Source organism: Capricornis sumatraensis, chromosome 3, assembly GCF_032405125.1.
Source record: "Capricornis sumatraensis isolate serow.1 chromosome 3, serow.2, whole genome shotgun sequence".
Taxonomy (NCBI): Eukaryota; Metazoa; Chordata; class Mammalia; order Artiodactyla; family Bovidae; genus Capricornis; species Capricornis sumatraensis.
The window spans coordinates 164,197,365-164,214,511 of NC_091071.1; the positions used below are offsets into that span (position 1 = coordinate 164,197,365).

The window sequence follows — 17,147 nt, forward strand, 5'->3', positions numbered from 1 at the left end:
TGCTAAAAGTATAAAATACTTGGAAGAAAACATAGGTATAAATCTTTATGACCTTGCATTAGGCAACAGTTTTTCTTAAGATATGATACACTAAGGACAAGCAACCAAATGAAAAATAGATAATTTGGACTTCACCAAGCTTAAAGCTTACTTTTCATCAAAGGACATTATTAAGGTAGTGAAAAGACAACAGTCCAGATGAGAGAAAATATTTGCAAAAAATATATTTGATAAGAACCTAGAATCCAGAATACATAAAGAATTCTTACAATCCAGCAACAAAAAGACAACCCAATTAAAAATGAGCAAAGGACTTGAATAGAAAGTTCTCCAAAGAAGATATACAAATGGTCAATAAACATCATTACTAGCCATTATGGAAATGCAAATTAAAACTACAATGAGATGCCACTTTACTAGACAGTACTCCATTCGAATGACTGTGTTTAAAAAGTGGAAAATAACAAATGTTGTCGAGGTTGTGGAGAAATTGGGACACTTATACATTGTTGGTGGAAATATAAAATGGCACTGTTATATGACCCAGTCCATACTATCAAGCAATTTTACTCCTATATATATATGCCCCAAAGAATTGAAAATATATGTTCATGCAAAAACTTGTACTTGAATGTTAATAGTAGCTTTATTCATAACAGCCAAAAACTGGAAACAACCCAAATGTCCATTAACTGATGGACAAAGAAAATGTGATATATATATATGAATATGATTTTACAATAAAAAAGAATGAATCAGTGACCATATTATAATGTGGATGAATCTTGAAAACATTATGCTAAGATAAATGGTTTTTCCAGTAGTCATGTATGGATGTGAGAGGTGGACCATAAAGAAAGCTGAGTGCCGAAGAACTGATGCTTTTGAACTGTGGTGTTGGAGAAGACTCGTGAGAGTCCCTTGGACTGTAAGGAAATTAAACCAGTCCATCCTAAAGGAAATCAGTCCCAAATATTCATTGGAAGGACTGATGCTGAAGCTGAAACTACAATACTCTGGCCACCTGATGCGAAGAACTGACTCATTAGAAAAGACCCTGATGGTGGGAAAGATTGAAGGTGGGAGGAGAAGGGGACGACAGAGGATGAGGTGGTTGGATGGCATCACTGACTCAATGGACATGAGTTTGAGTCAGCTCCGGGAGTTGGTGATGAACAGGGAAGACTGGTGTGCTGCAGTCCACTGGGTCACAAAGAGTCAGACACGACTGAGTGACTGAGCTGAACTGAAGATAAAGAAGCCAATCATAAAGGGCCATATATTGTATGATTCCATTTATATAAAATGTCCAAAATAGGGAAATTCATAGAAACAAAAAGTAGATTTTGATTGGCTAGGGCTGGAAGGATGGGAGGGAAATGGGGAGTGCTCGTGGCATGGGATTTCTTTTTTGGTGTGGTTAAAATGTTCTAAAATTTATTGTGGTGATGGTTGTACAACACTGTGACTATACTATAAAGAACCAAATTGTACACTTTAAAATGGTGAATTTTATGTTATGTGAATTATATCTCAGTTTAAATTTTCAAAAAAGTATATTTCAGTCTAAATCCAAATGTACGTCTACCTACCTACGAATGTATGTATGTGTGTTTGTATGTATCTATCTACCTACAGGGACTTCCCGGGTGGCTCAGTGGTAAAGAATCTGCCTGCCAATGCAGGAGATGGAAGAGATGCAGGTTTGGTCCTTGGCTGGGGAGGATCCCCTGGAGTAGGAAATGGCAACCCACTCCAGTATTCCTGCCTGAAAATTCTCCTGGGCAGAGAAGCCTGGTGGGCGAAGGTTCACGGGGTCACAAAGAGCCGGACACGACTAACACACATTCACACATCTACCTACCAGTCTGTCTCATTTTGGGTATTGGAATTCTACCTACATTTTGAGTTGCTTCTTCACGTGAATATTTATCATTTATATACTGCTACTGCTGCTAATATAACAAAGAAAAAAAATAAAAGAAAACCCTAAAATATACATGGAACTGCTAAGATACAATTTGTAAAAGAAGGGATGTAAAATAGTTGCCCATTGTGCAGCTCTGCAACATAAAGATACGGTGCTAGGAACACAATAAAGTGAAAACAAACGCGCGAAAGCGGTAAAATTACATATGAGGTAAAAGTTGTAAAACTTTTTTTGTGTTATAATCTTTACCTTTGCGAATAGGCAGAAAGTGAACATATTTGTTTTAAATTAATTGAGGTTTTGTTTATTAAGTTGCTATTGAAAATGTTAATGACAACAATATCAAGTCTAGATGCTTTTCCCCAAAAATTCAGTCAGTCATTCTACCAATCTTCATTGAATAGGTTTTAGATATTTCTTTTTCCCCAAAACTTATTATTTTTGTATTGGGGTACAGCTGATGAACAAGCAATGTGGTGACAGTTTCAGATGAACAGCAAAGGGACTCACCCATACATACACATGTATCCACTTTTCCCCCAGATTTTCCATATTTCTTGTGAATTTTTCCTTTTGCTCATCTTTTCCTGATGTTTTGAATTTTCTTCTTGTTTGGTTTTATTCAAAGTTATTAATTCCTTTTAATTTTAACATGTATTCAATTTTAACTTTGAATTGTATTTCTTAATAATTGAAACATTTTTGTGTTTATACAGTCTTTAGGTTTTTGTATATCTTATATTTTCTTGGGTACTTAATTGACTGTACTTGTAGTTTGAAAATATTATATTAGTTCATTTTTAATTGTTTTGCAACTTAGCAGATATTCTTATTTTCCAATTAATTTATTTGATTTCATATTTATTCCTGTTCCTTTAAAAATTTGTTACTTATATCTTTTAAAAAAATTTAGGTGTAAATTTAGTTGATATTTTTTTCCCTTTTTCTTTCTTGTTACCATAAGCCCGAAAGATACCAGAATTCTCTCAATGCAGCTTTAACTGTGTATCCAGTATCTCTTTTTTGTTTGTCTTAAAAATAACATCCCCATATTTGGTGTTGCCTTTTCAACCTATTAATAATTGTTCCATAACAGACCTTTCTTCCATTCTTGCCTGGTCATGTGCATATAGGTGGCATACCGGTTTTCTCTCCAATTTTATTGTCTGAGAAAGTATGTGTAAAGTCTTTGTGTGCTAGGTCGCTTCAGTCATGTCCGACTCTTTGTGACCCTATAGACTGTAGCCTGCCAGGCCCCTCTGTCCATGCGATTCTCCAGGCAAGACTACTGGAGCGGGTTGCCTATACCCTCCTCCATGGGCTCTTCCCAGCCCAGGGATCGAACCCATGTCTCTTATGTCTCCTGCACTGGCTGGCGAGTTCTTTACCACTCGTGCTAGAATCTTTATCTATTGTGAGTATCTTTATCTTCAAAATTGCAGTTCATTTCTGTGAAAGCCTAATGCACATTTGAGAAAGCTCCCTATTTCCCAATTTTTTCTTTTTGGATTAGATCCTCTAATCACCATTTTGTAGAAGAGAAAAGGAGGCCCCCTCACCACCACCCCAAGGTGTAGGGACTTGCTGACAATCCCTCAGTGGGGCTGGGTCAGAGCCTGTTTTGGGGGCCAATGAATGGAGTATTGTGGAGAGTTTCTGCCAGCAAGCTCCAACAGCACCCTGCCTTTGCTGGCGCTCCGTTCTGTTGAAAAGCTACAGAGCAGGGGGCCCTTGGGCCAAACAGCTTGTTTTGCCGGACTTCCCCTGCAGCCTCCCTGCTGTACACAGCATTATACTGACCTGCTGTCTCAGGCTTCTCCTTGGCCCTGCCTGAAGAAGGGATTATTTCCTAGGATGCTAGCTTCTCATGAAAACAGTCCTCCAGTGGGTCCTGCCATTGGTGTTCAGGGCATGCCCAGGTTTGCGGAATTGTGGGATGAACATAACTTATTCAGTCAAGCTGGGACCCGCTACTTTTGCTTTTGTGCAAGCCTGACTTATCTGAGCCAGGCTTTTAAATTATTCTCTCCCTTTTCTTTTTCTTTTTTTTTAAAAAAAAACAAGATTCATAGGTGTGGATATGTCTTTTTAATCCAGTCTATGATTCTATTTTTTTTTAATAGGAGAATTTAGTCTCTTTACGTGTAATCTTATAATTGTTCTAATTGTATTACTCTGTATTTTTCTCAGTTAATAAAATTTTGTTTTCTCTTTAACTTAAAATAGGATTTCTTTTGGATGCTGTGTTGTTTGATTCATTTAACTAAGATCAGATGTAACATTTTCTGAACAACTCAGCTTCCCAGTGTTTTTACTATATTTTCATTTATCCATCAAGTGACTGCGCACATTTGTTTTAATCTGTTCTAATTTAAAAAATGTTTTTCTTATAAATAGATTTAGAATTCTTTTTGTCATTCTCTCAACTTCTTCAAGTCCTCTTTGGTCAAATCTTCTTGGTTTGATTTTGGCCTTTAGAAAAGTTAAATATTTAAAAATACACTATCACACTTAATGGCAACCATAGCTTTATATCATTGCTTTTCAGGCTAGGATATGCATATCTGTGGAGACAGGCTATAATATAGTGCATGAAACTATCACTACTCCCTTCATTGAAATTTTGTTCCCCTCTCCTCCAGTAAGTCTGCACCATGCACACACACACACATTCCCCGCCCACTCCAGCCCCTAAGAAAGGTATGCACTTGAGTAGCCCTAATTCTCTTTCCCTTGCTCAGCTAATTGGCTCCAGGAGACTCCTAGCCCAACTCATAGACTGGCCTGAGCCAATCAATAAGATGTTTTCTCTCTAGAATTCTAGAATTCAGAGACTCAATAGGGTTGGACACTAAAAAGGGAGAAACAGATTCACCCTTCACTGAAATTATTCCCCACCCCAACCCCACACGAGTCCTTGGAAGAGTGTTGATATCTGGGAAAAAAAAAAATTGGGTTTAGTTAGGAAGAGAAAGTGCCAAGGAGAACTTTGGTAGGCTACAGTGTCTGCTCTAAAAGGAAGAATAAAAGCTGCTTATGTCCATTAGGACCATCATTTACAAGATACTTCGCTATTATATACTTCTAAGAGCAACTACTATATAGGATAACTACGTGTTAAATAATATTAACAAACACATGTATTTTACTATGTGTCAGGCACTGTTCTAGGTCCTGTACATATATCAACTCATTCAAATCTCATATAAGCCTTGTGAGACGTTATCATCATCATCAACAATCAGAGTTGCAACTTGAGAGTGCCTTTTCTCTTACACTAGCTTCTTGTGTGGCTGGGATCTAGCAGGACACGAGGCATACAAGAAAAGTAAAATTCTGTCCTATACATATCCCCCTCTGCAGTAAAGTCTCCAGCAAAGAAAAGTATAAGCATTCTGGGTTTGGGGAATGACATATGACTCTTCACTTTCTCATTTAAAGTGCAATCATTGTTAGATGACATTTGCAGTTGCTGAGATATATGTATAATTCAAGTCCAAAACCAGAAAAAATAGGCAAGATGGAAGATCAGAGAAATAAAAATTAAAGATGATGAGGGAGTATAAAAATTAAGACAAATTTAAAGCTAAAGATGTGGAAATAAAAATTTAGGAAGAATAACACTGTAAATAAGGGCATTTTCTAAAATTCATATTTAAAGTAGCATATGTAAAATTGAAAAAAGAGATAAAAAGGCAAACAACTAGAAAAATTAAAAAACAAACCTAAAAATTTAAGAATAATACATTAATGGAATCCTGATAAAATAAATAGTGAAAATATTTAAAAAGATGAAAATTTAAATAGAAGTTAGTAGGTTAAAGAGACATTAAGGCAAAAGCTAAACACCTATGAGGCAAAAAATGGGAATATTATAGAAGGGTTTATTTCTTAAAAATTAGGATAAAAATAATACTATGAAGCTAGAATGTGGAGAAGGTGATGGCATCCCACTCCAGTACTCTTGCCTGGAAAATCCCATGGACGGAAAAGCCAGGTAGGCTCCAGTCCATGGGCTCGTAAAGAGTCGGACATGACTGAGAGACCTCACTTTCAGTTTTCATTATTGGAGAAGGAAATGGCAACCCACTCCAGTGTTCTTGCCTGGAGAATCCCAGGAACGGCAGAGCCTGGTGGGCTGTCGTCTATGGGGTCGCACAGAGTTGGACATGACTGAAGCGACTTAGCAGCAGCAGCATGAAGCTAGAAGGAACAGAAAAATGTTTTTTTTTTTGGAATTTAAAAAATCTTTGTATTTTTACTTTTACAATGAAAAACTATTAAGTATTTTTTTTGTTAACTGCTGTATCACACACATGCATAGAAGAAATACACAGAATCAGCATCAGGATTAACAAAAGACAAAGGTCAGTAGGTCAAGACAAGAATGAGAAGACATTAGATTCACGGATCAATAAGAAAAAATAGTCAAATAGGAAAAAAAAATGAGAAAAAGCAATTCACTGAGATGAAATGCAAATGACAGTGAACATATAAAAAGCTGCCCAACCTAATAATTGGAAAAATGCAAAGTAAAACAAAATAAGATTGTATTTTCAAGCATAGGACTAGCAGAAATTAAAAAGATTTATGATATCCAGAGCTGGCAGTGATAAGTACAAATAAGCACTCTCATACGCTGTTGGTGGGAATATAAATTAATAAGCCTATTTTGAAGACCATTTGGCAGTATCACAAAATTTCAATTTGTAACTTTTAGCCAACTAGAACTCTTTTCCACAAAAATACTTTCACATGAGAACAAACTTTTGCACAGGATATTGAAAGCACCATTATTTATGATAGAGAAAACAGAATGCAAATGAAGTATCCTCCAATTCAGTAATATTGAATCAATAATTACACATTTGTACAATAAAATATTATACAGATATAAAAAAAGTGAAGCTGAATTTCATGGATTGACTTGGAAAGATCTATAAAACATAGTGTTAAGGGAAAAAATTAAAAGCATATTGGGGATATAAATTTTTAAGACTAAATTTAAAGTGAGATGAGAACAGCATCAGACTATAAACAGACTCTAAGTTGGAAATAGTGGTCTGGACGATCTAGCTGCTGCAGTCTGGGAGGCTAAGAACAATTGATATGGTGATGGTGATATATTCTGCTTACTCACAGCCCTCTAAGCCTACCATCCTCTGCCTGCACAGGTATGGACTTTATAATGCATCCCACAGGTGATCTGGGCTTGATCAGCTAGTGGTAAAGAACCTGCCTTCCAAGGCAGGTAGACGTGAAAGACGCTGGTTCGATCCCTGGGTTGGGAAGATCCCCTGGAGGAGGGCATGGCAACCCAGTTCAGTATTCTTGCCTGGAGAATCCCATGGACAGAGGAGCCTGGCAGGCTGCAGTCCACAGGGTCTCAAAGAGTCAGACATGACTGAAGTGACTTAGCATGCATACATGCATGCTGAGCTAAGACCTTCCAAAGTCACACTCCCAAGCCAGCAAGCACTCTTTTACTTTGGTTTTTGGAATGTGTTTTTTTTTAAAAAGTATTTATTTATCTGGCTGTGCCGGCCTCAGTTGCATCATGTGGGATCTTCGATCTTCACTGTGGCACGCGGGATCTTTAGTTTCTGCATGCAAACTCTTAGTCATAGCATGTGGGATCTAATTCCTTGAGCAGGGATCAAACCCAGGTCCCCTGCATTGTGGAGTGTGGAGTCTTAGCCACTGGATTACCAGGAAAGTCCTGGAATATATTCAATTCTACCTTAGATTTTTCTTTAACCTATTTGGTAGTCCTTTCACTATCTTTTAACTTCCTTCTAGGTAAAATTAGCAGGTGAAAGGCATTCAAAATGTGTTGTTGAATGAACTTATTCCATCCTGTCTCCTTGAAGTTTTTGTGCTGTTTGGTCAGTACGTTGTTCACACACACACACGCGCGCGCGCACACACACACACACAGCTTTAGCACCTTGCGTCATCTTTGAGGTTGTAACCCCTTCTTACTGAACCTGAGTTGCTTGGCTATTTGCTACTGGTGGCAGTGGAATTGGGTGTGGGAAATGACACAGTCTATAGGGCTTGTTCTTGGACTGGGTTATTAGGGTGAGAGTTGGTGATGAGGGAAAGTGGAGTCAACAGTGACTCCTGGGTGTCTGGCTTTGAGACAAGGTGGATGTTGGTAAAGGAGAAACCCAAGTTGGGGATGCTGGTGGTTAGGAATCAGGATTGGCACAGAAAGCTCTGGGGCAACCAAAACTTGGACTTCATAACAGACACAGTTCCTCCTAGGGCCAAAATGGAATTCTCCTGGAGGCAGCAAATGGCTCAATTCTTATAAGAACCAGGCATGGTAACTCTGATCCTTCACTCATATGTTGGGTCTTGGGGGGCATTCCTCTAAGCCATTAACTGGCATCCATCATCCAGAAACCAGACAGACAAAGAACATCACCTGGAAACTTCCATGCCCATACCACTCTGAAAATACAGAGTTCACTCACAATTCCCTGCAGTTCTCTAAGAATATGCCCTTCATAGCAACGATAAATTTCTACCTCTTGAGGCATCATTGAGATGTCCCAGAAGCCTAGCCAAGTTGAGCCTAATGAATCACCTTGGCCTTTCAATAGAACACAGTTCTTTAGAATAGATGCTATATTCAAGGTTGCCAGGAGAATGTGGGGTGGGCTTTATCTTATACTTTATGTATTTGGATTTCCTTTTTCTAGGTCACAAGTTGACTTTGTCCCTTCTTTTCACAAAGAAATTAATTGATTTAACTTTCTTTTACTGAGTTGTAACAATTTTCTGGGCTTCCCTGTTGACTCAGATGGTAAAGATTCCACCTGCAACTCAGGAGCCCCAGGTTCAATCCCTGGGTTGGGAAGATCCCCTGGAGAAGGGAATGGTCACTCACTCCAGTATTCTTGCCTGGAGAATTCCATGGAAAGAGAAATCTAGCAAGCTATAGTCCATATGGTTGAAATTTCCATGGGGTTGATGTTGCTTCTAGGCCCTCTTGGCCGATATGTTGGGTGTTCTAAACTCTTCAGCTACACATTTAGAATTTCATGGTTTCTTTCCATGGATGCCTGGTCACATCCATTGCGGACAGAGTTATCAGTCTCTCAGAGAAGAATAACATTTCTCTCTTGGGCATACGCATGCGCACACACACACTGTAATATTTGTGATAATGGAAATCGATTGGACTTATGGACTGGGATATATGTTTGTGGGGCAAGCCTCTCATTTCAACTCACTCCAGAGTGTGTTGTGGTTACCCTTTGGCCTAAATGAAGAAGCCCAGGGTGCACTTCATTTAGACGACTTGGGGATATGTCTACTTAGCCCCGCAGCCTTCACCCTGGCTGACACCACACTTTCTGCCTGCAGTCCAATCTCAGTGAGCTATCTCTGTTAAACTTATGTGCAAAAATTGTCCTTCTCTCCTATTCCTGTTTCTAATTACTTTTGGCTTCACTTCCCATTTCTGGCCCTGAAAGCCCAGCTTCTATGTTTTCAATCCTTTATCTTTCTTCTGGATCTTCCCACCTCTGGCTCCACTGGGCTCTGTCCCATCTACTGAGTCTCTGGGCCTCCATCACATTCTGCTTCCTACCCCTGCTGAGTTTCTTCCACCCTCTACAGTTTGAATAGACAAGTTCTGCCCACAACACACCTTTGCTGAGGGTTTGGAAGGGACTTGTGTGAACATTAAAAATCAGAGGCCCAGGGGTTCTTTTATTCTTTAAACAAACATCGATTGAGGCCTTTGCATGTGGCAGGCACTGTAGATGCAAGGTTAAATAATATTTTCCACCTTCAAGGAGATCGAATTCTGAAACAGTAGAAGAATTCTGAAATTTGCAAATACGGTGACAGTGCTTTTAGGTACATTAGGCATTCAGGAACAATTTTATGTTATCTCTTTCCCTTGTTTCAACTAGGAGCATATGGTGGTGGACTCAATCACTACACAGATTCAAGTCATTGTCAACTCTGACAACCCAGTCCTGAATTTTGATTTTTCTATGGTCACCACTGGGCTCTGGATCCACACAGCATTTGACACTGCTGATCACCTCCTTACCAAAATTCTTCTGCTGTCTTTTCAATAGTCTTTCAAACGAACACGCTGCCTGCTCTTTGGGGGTTCTTTTTCCTTTGTTCACACCTGTGATATTGTTTTCTAGGTTCCAGCCTTAACCATACTCTCTTCTCTACACAGTTTCCAGGGCAGGCCCATACATACCTTTCTTTCAGTGGGTTTCTCAACGGGGAGCCTACTCTCCTCCCTGGATCACTCTTCCCTACCCTTTTAACTTGGCTGAAGTCTCCACCCCTGGCTTTTCCCCACCTGAGTCTGGGTAGGCCCCCCTCGGGCTGGCTCCCCTACCTTTCTTCACTCTGAGCATCTCAGTGTGCAGGATACTGCCCGCCTGCCTGCCCTCCCACCCGCCTGTCTGTTCAGCGGGCAGGAACCACGCCTGGGTGGTCCACCTCCGTATCCCAGGGCCAGCCCTGCACCTAGCTAGCTCTGAGCAGGTGTAACCGAGCGTGGAGTAAGTCAAGGGATGAGTTAAAAAAAAAACTTGTCACAGGAAAGAACCGGCGGGGCTACACCCGGGAGCTAGAAGCTGCGGGCTGGCGGCGTCGGGGGCGAGGATAGCGGGGGGTGGGGGGCTATAGGAGGGTGGGGGAATAGGGGAGTGGGCGGTTGTGAGAGGCAGTTCAGCAGGGCACGGTACCGAAGACTGGGGCTGGGCGCGATCAGGAGCAGGGGCGGGAGGTCGCCCGCCAGCCGCTGGCCCGGGAGCAGGGGGCCAGCATCTAGAGCCACTGGCTACAGCTGGCCCCCGGGAGAGCCCTCCGCTAGGGCTCTGCTGCCGCCGCCGCCGCAACAGAACTACCGCGGAGACCACCGCCGCGGCCGCGCGCGCTCACCCTCGCGCTTCGCTTTTGGCCCCTCCCGGCCACCGTTGCCTCTACAACTCGGCGCCAGTGACCCGGAAGAGCATTCTCCTTAGCAACTGCGGGAAGGCGGCGGCGCTGGCTTCCCGGGAGCCACGGTGAGGCCTCCCCGCCCCCGGCCCCCCTGCGCCCGCGCGCCCACCTCGACCCCTCCCCAGAATCGACCCCGGGGCTGGCCTTCAAGGCCACCGCGACCCTTCGGGGAGGTAGGGGCACCTGCGCCGGCGGCCAGACGCAAGTGCTCTCTGTCTCTGGCATCGATTCCCCGGCCCTGGCGTCGCCCCTGCCCACCCCACGCCCCCCGCTCAGGGCCCACCTGGTCTCCCAGGCCCGGCTCCTCACGCCTGAGCCCCGCCGGCCCTCCCTTGTACCCAGTATGATGCCCCGGGAGGAAAAGTAGAGTTAAACAGCCTGTTGCTTACTGTTTAACTCGGGACCCTTCCCGAGGTTCGGGTTACCTGTGGACGCATTCTGTTGGGTCCTGATAGATGTTTGGGATTGACAGGGGAGGGGCGCCTTAGGATTCCTGACCAGCAGCCACTTTGCTGTAATACTTGATGTTTGTCTGTTGCTTTGCGCCTTCCAGAGTGGTATACTTTTATCTGCTTCGTTGATCGTGGAGACTCTTCTAGTTCAACATTTCGAACTGGTCCTTTAGCTGGGAATTAGCTTTCTGGTTTTTAGTTTATTTGTGCTGTGCTGAGTCTCGTCGGAGTCTTTGCGACCCTATGGACTTGTAGCCCGCCAGGCTGCCCTGTCCACGGGGATGCTCCAGGCGAGAGTATTGGAGTGGGTTGCCATGCCCTCCTCCAAGGGATCTTCCCAACCCAGGGATGGAACCCAGGCCTCCCGCATTGCAGGCGGAATCTTTTACTGTCTGAGCTACCAGGGAATCCCAAGAATACTGGAGTGGGTAGCCTGTTGCTTCTGCAGGGGAACTTCCCAACCCAGAAATTGAACCGGGGTCTCCTGCATTGCCGGCAAATTCTTTACCAGCTGAGCTACCTGGGAATTTTAGTTTATTTAGTATTCTGTGAGTTAGATTTTGTGTCTTAATAGTTTTCTACAGAAGGAACTCTCCTTGGGACTGAGTAGATTTTGGGAAAAAAGACTCAAGTGACATTTACCACGTTAAAAAAGTAGGGACAGGTGTTAATATCTCTGATTTACATTTGAAAACAGTTTCAACACAATAGTAAAATCCCAGCTGGCCTGTTTCCAACCCCCCGACCCCCTCCCCCCCCACCACCCCCGCTCCACCCCAGAAATTGACAAAGTAAAATTTATATTAAAATACAAAGGACTGAAAACCTCCCTTAACTGTGTTTGAAGCGGTGGGACTAAGGATGCTCTAAGCCAGCAAGTCCTAATCTTTTTGGCACCAGGGACTGGTTTCCTGAAGGTAATTTTTCTGGGGTTGCATGGATGGCGTGGGTTGATTCAAGTACATTACATTTATTGTGCATTTCATTTCTAGTATTACATTATGATGTATAATGAAATGGGGCTTCCCAGGTGGCACTAGTGGTAAAGAACCCGCCTGCCAATGTAGGAGATGTAAGCTAAGACATGACGGATCGATTCCTGGGTGGGAAAGAACCCCCGGAAGAGTGCATGGCAACCCGCTCCAGTACTCAGGCCTGGAGAATCCCATGAACAGAGAAGCCTGGAGGGCTATAGTCCATAGGGTCACAGAGTCGGAAGCGACTTAGCATGAACGCACATAAAATGGAATAGTTTTACATATAATGGAATAGTTGTACAACTCACCATAGTGCAGAATCAGTGGGAGCTCTGAGCTTGTTTTCCTGCAACTGGATGGTCCCATCCAGGGGTGCTGGGGGACAATGACACCTGAAGTGTGTTGCTTACGTCAGTCTACTCCACAGTCTTGTTTTGGTTCGAGCTCCTGTGAGAATCGAATGTGGCTGCTGATCTGGCAGGAGGTGGAGCTCAGGCTGTAATGGGAGCGATGGGAAGCGGCTATAAATACACAGGAAGCTTCGCTTGCTTTCCGGCGATTCACTTCCTGCTGTGCTGCCCAGCTCCTAACAGGCCACGACCCCTACCATGGGCTTTGGGGACCCCCTGCGCTAAGCCTTATTTGAACGTTATTGGATAACGACATTATAATTAATCCAATGGTAATGGAGATAAAACTGAGGCATATGAACAATTTTTGGAAATATTATTTGGGACTAAATGCAGGAGTTTAAATATAAAAATCCATTATTCAAAAGAGTATAATTTCATTTCAGTTAAGTATTTATTAAGTGCTTAGAATGCTCAGTATTTGCTTAGAGACAGAAGGGCCAGGGAAATTTATACAGGCATTTGAGTTGACTTTTTTGTTTTTTTAAAGAATTGAGTAGGGACTTTAGGCTCAGTTGCTTTGGGCGTTCTCCAAGATTGATTTGTGAAGATGCCCAAACTCCTAAGGAAACATTCTGTGATATTTTATTATTTTTTTATAGATTTGGTGCCCATTCACTTATTCAACAGGTATTTGAGTGCTTAGTTGGTACTAGGTGCTGAGTTTAGCATTGGAAATGGGGGAAAGTGAATGCATACAAGATCGTCGTGATCAGCAGATTCCAGCAGATTAACCACACGAATGTAAAACTGCAACAGTGACAAGTATTTGAGTTAGGGAAATCCCAGAAGTGACATTTGAACTGAGATCTGAAGGATACACAGGAAAGAAAGAATGTTCCAGTCAGAACAAATGCAAGGGTAAAAAGACTCTGTGATGGCAGGGTTCATGGAGATAACTGGGGACTTAAGGTACAGGCCTGTGTATGGATCAGGAAGCATATAGAAGAACCTGGGGGGAGAGGGGTCTGGTGGAGTGGGCCAGAAGGTGCTGGGCCTTGCAAGCAGGTGGAAGAGTTTTTCTTTATTCTTGGTATAAAGAGAAGCTTCCATACAGTTTTTTAAAAATTAAATTTAATTTTAATTTATTTGGTCACGCCTGGTGTTAGTTGTGGCACGCAGGATCTATGATCTTTGTTGTGGCATGTGGGATCTCGTTCCCTGACCAGGGATTGAACCTGGGCCCCTGCATTGGGAGCACAGAGTCTTAGCCACTGGACCACCAGGGAAGTCCCTGTACAGCTTTCCTTGGAGCCCTAGACTAGATTGTGGGTGGGGATGACACAATTAGATTGTGTTTGACTAGCCTGCTTTGTATTTTCTACCATCACTTAGTGTTTGTATTGTCTTCTTTTGGTTTTCTCGCTCCTTAAGTTTTATTGTAGTTAAGGAAACCTGCTTGTACCATTAGCAAGGTGCGTCTACTATTTTTTTCCAATTTAGGGAAAAAAGGAATTGTAGAGATTAGGACTGAACACTGAAGTTAGTCAGTTTGAAATATTTTTGCATTAGTATGACTGCCAGGGCACTAATTTCTGTGACTCTTTTTTTCTAATTGTAGTTTAAAAAGTGCATAGTCTAAAATTTACCCTCTTGACCATTTTTAAGTGTACAGTTAACTGTATTTACACTGTTGTGTAACATTGCTCACCCTGTTTCATCTTAAAAAAACCAATCTCTGTACCCATTGAACAATTCCCTATTTCTCCTTCCCACCAGCTCCTGGCAGTCACCATTCTACTTTCTGTTATCATGATTTCGACTACTCCAGATACTTCAGAGAAGTGAAATTATACAAGCTGTGTCCCCTGTACCTTCCTTCATATTCCTCCTCTGCACGTGTCCTTCCTTCTCCCATCAGTCAGTTCAAATCCTGCCTGTCCTTTTCCCTCTCATTATGGCATGTATTCGCCCATGGCAAATACCTGAGTTCCCCTGCACAGTTTGATGAAGAAGCCATCAGAAAAGAAAAAGAACACGTTAAACTTTTTAGCTTGACTGATTTATTTTGAGACAAAGATTTGTGCTTATTTGTGAGTTTTATTACTGCTCAGTGGTTTTGAAAGAATCGTATTTATACCCCATTTTATAGTGTTCACCTCACAACGCTTACAGACCAGTTGATTTTAGGTATTGGATTGGAAATGATTTTGAGGTGGCTCAGTATTTTAAGTACAGAAATGGTATAGCAGAGGATTTTCTTGTGTGGGGAATATTTGTAAACTTTTGTTTTCAGTTTCCACATTTATCCCAAACTTTGGTTTTCTGTAATGTTGACCAGCCTTAGAGGATCAACCTCATAGGATCCAAGTTGCAGTGTCCTTTTATTTTAACCTTCAGAAGTATTTTGTTTCCTCTGGGGAGTTTCTGTAGGAAATGAAGCTCGTTTTCATTCAAATACTGTCGAGCACATGTGCAAATCCTGCTATGGGCCTGGAATGGTTCTGTGACTCCCTCTGCGGTCTGGCCATCTGTGCCATTGTTGGTAATGTGAAGGAAGCGCAGGCAGAATTCTTGTTATCTCTGTTAGACTGAGGGTGGTGGGAGCTACACAGGATGCTCCTCTGTGTTGTGTCACAAGAGGTAGAGGATTTGACAAGAGCTTTTCAGAGAGCATTTAATTTGGAACCGTAGCAAGAACTGGATGCCCCAGAGCTGCAATTAGGTGATTAACTCATGGATTTAGTCAAGTGCAATCAACCACTAGTCCAAAAACAGCCCCCCTGTTTTAAAAAATTGTGATAAAATACACAAAATCCAAAATTTGCCATCTTATCCATTTTCCGTGTGCTGTTCAGTGGTATTAAATATATTCATAATGTCTTGCAGTCATCATCATTCATCTCCGGAACTATTCATCCTGTAAAACTGAAACTCTTTACCCATTAAACCATGACTTATATTCTTCCCAGCCTCTGGCAACTATTCATCTACTTTCTGTCTCTGATCTTGAGTACGATAAGTACCTCATATCAGTGGCATCACACAGTATTTGTCTTTTTGTGCGCGTGTTCTCAGGGTTCCGGCTTCCCTAGTGCCTGCAATGCGGGAGACCCAGGTTTGATCCCTGGGTCAGGAAGATCCCCTGGAGAAGGGCATGGCACTCCAGTATTCTTGCCTGGAGCATCCCATGGACAGAGGAGCCTGGCAGGCTATGGTCCATATGGTTGCAAAGAGTCGGACAGGACTGAAATGACTTGGCATGCACGCACACATGAACCCATGTCTGATTTCAAAGTCCATGATCCTTCCACAACTCTGCATTGTGCATGCTAAGTCGCTTCAGACTCTGCGACACTGTGGACCATAGCCCATCAGTCTCCTCTGTCCATGGAATTTTCCAGGCAAGAATACTGGAGTGGGTTGCCATACTCTCCTCCAGGGGATCTTCCCAATCCAGGGATCGAACCCTCATCTCTTAAGTCTCCTGCATTGGCAGGTGGGTTCTTCACACTTGGAAAAGGGAATGGCAACCCACTTCAATATTCTTGCCTGGAGAATTCCATGGACAGAGGAGACTGGCGGGCTGTAGTCCATGGGGTTGCAAAGAGCTGGACATGACTGAGCAACTAATACTTTTTTTTACCACTACCACCACCTGGGAATCCCACCCTGAATCATCCTACTTCTCTGAGTCAGGGTCTGATTTCAGCATGAATGCTAGCTGTATCAACATCAACCTAAGATCGAAAGGAGCCCCAAGGAAAAGGGCAAGTAATGAAGTAGGTGGATACAGTAGGAAGTCACCTGTTCCCTGTGGTTTGAAGAATCCTTCAAATGAAGGACAGTAACTGTTGGCATATTTAAGAGACTTGAGAGCTTGGGTGCCCAAACCAGGAGGAGGCAGGAAGTTATATAATGCTAACTGAGGAACTTTGCTGTCTCCCATTAGGCTTTGATGAGGAAGAGGTTTCTAGTGATTGTCTAGGTGCTGAGGGATTTGCAGAGAATCTCCAAACATTTCTGTGTAGTTTCATGTCTTTTAGAGAGCATTTCTCTGCGTGGGAATAGTTGCTTCTTTCTCTCTTTGCCATGGTCCGCTTTAGTCAGTTTTAGAGTGTTGAATATGAAACTGTAGTAGCAGTTGTACCAGGAAGGAGATAACAACACATGGTATTTTTGTTTAATCCAATTTAAGATCCATAATTTACATGGTGGTTATTCTTTTTAGTTATCTTACATTTAAAAAATGAAAATATATTTGCATTGTTCATGTATCTTTTGCTGCATTAAGACATTTGTTACCATGATTTACTGAATTTTGTCAGTTCAAATCAGTCTTGCTTAGTATTTTGCAAGTAAAGATGCTCTGTGAATTTTATAACTATACGTTATTTGGGCTTCCCAGGTAGCTCATAATGGTAAAGAATCTGCCTGCAATGCGGGAGACCTG

The 17,147-nt window shown here is 42.2% G+C and overlaps 1 protein-coding gene and 1 non-coding gene across 2 annotated transcripts in view; one reads left to right on the forward strand and one right to left on the reverse strand.

Moving 5' to 3' along the window:
- The first annotated feature begins 10,961 nt into the window (after positions 1 to 10,961).
- DIS3L2 (DIS3 like 3'-5' exoribonuclease 2) overlaps positions 10,962 to 17,147 on the forward strand; it is a 362,585-nt gene continuing 356,399 nt past the window's right edge. Inside the window, exon 1 of the mRNA XM_068968636.1 lies at positions 10,962 to 10,980. The gene's annotated coding sequence lies outside the window, so the exon portion shown is untranslated. The remainder of the gene's footprint in view (positions 10,981 to 17,147) is intronic.
- Positions 13,912 to 13,983, reverse strand: TRNAG-CCC (transfer RNA glycine (anticodon CCC)). The gene has a single exon. It is a non-coding gene; the product is annotated as a tRNA-Gly (tRNA).